We start from the raw sequence: 6267 nt of genomic DNA on the forward strand, positions 1-6267 counted from the left end.
TTTTTTTTGATAAAAGTATGAAAACTTATGAGGAGTCTTGTTTTACATTTTCAAATTTTAGATTTAAAAAGAAAATTTTTTATGAATTGCTAACTCAAAATAATTTGCAAATTTTCGTCAATTTCACTTATTTTGTCAGTATTTGAACTTTAAATGTTTATAAAAAAATTGTGACTATGGATTTTTAATTTTTTAGCAATATACTAGGAGCCTTCTATTAAATTTTCAAGATTTTTAACCAATAAATACAATTTTATTGATATTATAAAAAAAAAAAACTAAAAAACATGGAAACTGAAAGTGGCCGTAAACAGCTCAAAATAAGTCAAAATATTTGAAAAATGTTATGATGTATAGAAAATGCTAATATAAACATTCAGTCAAAATGTCATGTAACTACAGTCATTTTTTCTAGATTTGCGCCAAAAACCAAAATTGATTTTCTCAAAAACAGATTTTGCTTAAAAATTCCCGTTTTTCTTTTGTTTTTCACGACGCTTTTGAAAACTACTGGGAAATTTTTACTCTTGACACCCCAAAGTACCATCTAGATTCACTTTCCTATCAGAAATGATACTGTTGAAGATAATCTAAGTATTTTTATTGACCTAAAAGGTGATGACAGACACACAAAAAAAAAATTTAAATAAAAATAACCTAAAATGTAATAAGACTAAACTTCAAGTTTAAGTTAGGACAGTCTGAACAACCACCTTATCTAACTAACCTAAAACTGTTATAGCTTTAATTATAGGTACCTATTATATATTTTACTAATTTAGGGGTGAAACTAAACAAATTTTGAAATTTGAGTAAAATTATGACTTGGGGAGGGGGCTCACATTTGCAGTGCAGGGCCGGTTTGATCCATATTTCCCAGGCCAAAAAAATTCGCCAATCCGCCCCTGTACTTATGTAGTTATGTCATGAATCGAATTTGTATGTTTTGTATGTATTCATCAACAATAAATCGTAAATATTTCATATTTGCAATCTTCCAATAATAAATACTTACCATAAGCGCAATTAGGAGGGCGGCATAGCTCCACCATAAGTTTTTAATCATATTTTAATTTAAAATAATAATTATCAGGATCTGTACTGCTGATAGAATTCTAGCCCTCCCCCCCCCAAAAAAAAAAAAAAATTCCCCGTTGTGTCTATGATTTACCCAGCTAATTGAGAATCCTAGTTGAAGTGCATAACACCACCAGACAAAGCGATGAACGGTTTTGTACCGTGAAGGGACGTCCGGCCGTGTGTTGTGTGTGTAAAACTTCCAAACGTGAACACTACGTAGTACACTACGTAGTACAAACAATACCTTCCGGCTTCCATATACATTTAATAATGAACTTGGGTCATCGTCGTCGTCAAAAATGTGTAAAACATTTTTATCAACACATTCCGTCGGTCAAGCCGTCATTTCACACACGAATGACGCACGTGTGGAAATCGAATACATCGTAACATAATTTGTATGTAATATGTATGTATGTATCATGTGTGTAATATGTGTGTATGTATGTAGTATGTATATTGCATATATAATATATAAATAAATACATTAATATTGTACCTCTTGCGTGCAGTAATCGTGTAGAAATATACATACGTTAACCTGATGACTGATAACGGCGGAGAGCACTAGAGCAGTACGTTGCCCTCGCCGGCTCTGCGGTTATCACTATTTCGTCTAGGAGCTGGCGGGATGGGCGGAAAGTAAGTTTTCACAAGTCCACGATAATACTAATATAAGCACAGTGATTATTGTTATAACTTATATTTTAATAGTCACTCGCACTATTTCATCGTCCAGAGAATATTATTCACAATGCAGTCTCGTTATCGCGCGTTATTTTTGTACAACGCGATAAAATTATATAAATATATACCTACCTACAATATGCATTTAACTATTTAAGAGTTAATAGGTAGGTACAATTTAATGTTATAATATTGCATTAATGACTGTGAATAATATGATTTAATAGTAATGTATAGGTATTTAATTACATTATTATTAGATAAAAAAAATATTAGATGATTTAATAAAATTATGATTATTATTGTTAAATCAATACATCCATCGATCCGCTCAGAATCTAAAATATATAAATAATAGGAAAACAATTTATAAAAAAATATCTTCTAAAATTTATATTTTTGAAATGTTAAATAAAATTCAGTTTTGAAAATTATAAAATATTTCTTATAATCTGATTATTAGAAAGGGTAATTTTAAAATATAAATGTTCCACGATATATAATTTACAAAGGACAGAATCAATCAGTTTTATTTAGAATTGAATTGAAATTACAGCTGTATAAAATATATAAGTTGGTATCTAATATTTTTATATATACAGTGAAACGTCCATATAACAAACTTGCATTTAACAACATTTTCCGTTTAACGAAATATTTTTGAGAACCAAACCAAATCAGAACCAAATTTGTTTAATTGTATTTGAAAAAATTCTCAATAATATGAATTTTTTTATACCCAACGAGACTGTGATATATATAATTACAGTTTGTTTTAAATGTTGGTTATCAACCTAGTCAGTTTAAAAACGAATAATGAAATTAAGAATTAAAATAAATTAAGTCTTTATTTTCCTTACATACTTTCCTGGTTTAATTAGATCGTAGTTGGCAATCTTTTCGATATGAAAAACAGTAACTATATGAACCAATACCAATTCCTATACCTATATATTATAGGAACCCAGCTCAACTTCGAGTTTCTTACACTTACAAGTTACAACTTCAAATTAGTGAAATCGATGGGATAAATTATCTGCAGCCATTTATGACGGAATCGATTAGTTTGAGTTTTGATTTTGCATGTTATTAAGTTAATTGTATTTTTGTCTTTTGGTGTACATTTTTCAACGTTCTTATTTTTTTTTTGGTAATTATAACTTTTAAATCTTTCACTAAGGTACCTGTGAACTGCGATATTATATTTGATACTGCAGCAGCCAGCAGTGCAGCATTGTACATTTGTTAATACGTAATATTATTGATTATACATATGGACTAGGTACCTATATGGGCGTTAGTATTTATAATCAATGGTAATACATAGTTATAATAATTTTGTCAATCTAATTAACATTTTTAAAACGTACCTACTATGGTTTTGATTGTATAGTAATAAATATTTTTTTAGGATCTTAACGGTGTTTTTACGTATTATATTTCTAGTGCTAAAACTAAAAACTAGAAACTATTTTCATGGTATATGAATGAGCAACAGCTTAAAACAATTAATCTAAATATTTAAAAAATGTAATTGTGTAAAGAATAATAAAATATAATAATTCACATAAAAGTTTCAAGCAGAGAAAAATATTTTTGAATTACAATAATAAATAACTAAAATCGTTATTCTTCGTTTGAATACCTATCTAATTTCGTCAAAATGTAAGCTTTAAAGTTTAAATGTCAATTTAAAAAAAAAAATGTTTCATTTGTATTTTTTTGGTTTAAGAATGAACTATAGGTAGCCGGTAGGTATTTATGAGAAACCTTGGACTAGATTTTCAAAAGAACAACTTGGGATTTTAAATTTAACTTTTAAGCTTTTTGACAGAGCCTGAATATTTTTATCTGAACAAAAAAAAAAACTAAGAAATTTTAACATTTCAAATGCATACAAATATATTTTTATAAATTGTCTAAATATTTTGAAAATATCACTGAGTACCTATAGAAAATGATAATTTAGGTAACAGTGTAATGTTACAAGTATCAATAATCGTCGATTAATATCTTTTGAATAATAACTAATAATAACAAAAATCGATATATATTGGCATATGCAGAAATGTTGCTAATGGGTGACTTTTTACCAACGTATTATCCTGCTTGTTTACTCTCTTCGAATATACGTATTGTGCTTAGTATAGATTGTGTAATTCTTGTAAAAAAAAAAAAAAATATATATATATGCCTTGAATTTTTATAATTTGGAGGTATTTCAGTATTTGTACAGGTTTTTGTTTCGTATGAACTATGAATCACGGGGCTTTCGTCAGTATACAAAAATTAAAATTTTTTCATGTGTAGGCAAGCGTAAGCATAAGTAGGTAGTCTTAGTAGTTACTTGTATATTAATATTGAACATTTTTTAATCATTTTTATTTTAACGTATAGCTGATTTTTTTTATTAAGTATTGGAAATAATATCGAGAAGAGCTGGTATGCTTGTTGAAGTTTATTGTAGATATATGTGGCCACCAGTAACTGTTGGTTAGCCTCTTGTCTAATGTGAAACCAACGTATTTGACAGACGGTTGCCAAGGCTCAAGGCATAGATTCGTTTGAAGTGTCAATTTTTATTTTCCAGATTTTACCCCATTTTGATGGTAGATATCAGAGGCGTGCCCGAGAGGTGGAAGAGCTTCAACCCCCCCTCCACCATGGACACTTAACAAATATATATGTATTTACAATTTACTTAGTATAATTATAATTATTGTATCTATTTCTCAATTTTAGATCAGGTAATTTGCTATTTTTTTTAAACCTCCTACCATTCAAAATTCCTGAACACACCTCTACTAGATCTAACTTATTTAGATTTCTGTACAGGTATAAGTTTTATTATAACTAAAAATATATTTCGCATAGATACGTATAGCCACATAGGTAGGTTATTTATTTCTCGCATGGTTTAATCCAACACTAACAGTATTACAATTAGTTAATTCTATAGCAACAACAAATATTACAATGAGAAATATAAATATTATAATATGGTATAGGTACCATTGAAATAATAATAATAATTTCTTATAATCAATGGTAACACTTAAATACTTTTACATTTATAATCGTTGATCGAAAGATTAATTTATTAGAAAAATCAAAAAACTGCTATAACGAATCTATATGAATACCGACTACAAACTGTTTTAAAAATTTGCCACCTAGAGAAGCAATTTCCCCCGTTAAACACGCCTCTGAAGTCTGAGTCTGTATAACTTGTTATAAACCCATTCATTTAGAAGTAGTAAATCGTAATGTAAGCATTTCTTATTATATCTATATTGTATATATATCCATGTATATATGTGTCCATCTATATTAGTATTAAATATATGTATCCAAGTACCCGTGGGAACGAGCACGGCGACAGCATATGACATTCCGCTGCGTGGACAGTTTTGGTAGCCACAGCGAACGGTCGTCCGCGCTCGTCCTCAAGGGGAGTCAGTCGTATTCCAGCAGAATATCTGTCCGAACCTCCCGAATTTTTAAACTGATATAGGTTAGACAGACGTCCCGTTGGCCGTTCTATACGGGAAAGTCTGCCCGGTGTTTTGACAACAGCTTTTGGGACGCTTAATTGTCCCGTTTTTATTAAAAATATGTCCCATTTTCATACTAATGAAAACTATGCGAAGAAAATTACAACCTCAGTATAGGTATTAGCCGCCAAAGATGCATCAACTTTTTCCAGTGGTTAAGCATAGATACCTATATATTAATATCATTATGTAATTAATACTTTAAAAAGGTCTTTTTTTTTTATTCAATAAAGGCTGATATTATGTTATTTTATTAAAGATAAACATTTTATTTTCGTAAATATAAAAGTATTAATTTTATTAATCCCGTATATAAATTGATATAAAAACTGCGATTTAAGTAAGATCTTGTTCTTGTATTCTGCAATTTTCCAACTTAATTACTTACAAAAGATATAATCAAAAATGTTATTATACTGAATAAATCAAAAAATAAATACCTAGCTTAAAATAGAATAAATATTTTTTAAATTTAATTGTGTAGTAATAATGCAGAATATAACAATAAAGTATGAACATAGGCTGAAATTGACATGACCAATTTTTTTGAATTAGTATCCACTATTTGTGGATCAACTAAAAATTAAGGGGTTTCAGCAACCCCAGTTTTCATTAAAATAACGCTACTGACAATGAAAGTAGAATGTTTCTAGTTTCTATAATTAATATTTTTTTCTAATTAAAATACAATAAAATAATAATGAAAAAAAAATCGTTAATTTACGTTAATTTTTTCAATATATTTTAACTTGAAACGCTCATAAAAAATAAAAATTAATGTGGTTTAATATTAAACTTTTTTTTTATAATTCCAGTAAGAAGTAAGAACCACTTATGAGAAATATCGTATACCTATTACGTATTTTTCAAGTTTTATGTTACAGAATTTTGAACTTAAAATGCTAATTAACAAATTATGACTGGTACGATTATTAGAACTTGGCTG

This window comes from Metopolophium dirhodum, chromosome 1, assembly GCF_019925205.1.
Source record: "Metopolophium dirhodum isolate CAU chromosome 1, ASM1992520v1, whole genome shotgun sequence".
NCBI lineage: Eukaryota > Metazoa > Arthropoda > Insecta > Hemiptera > Aphididae > Metopolophium > Metopolophium dirhodum.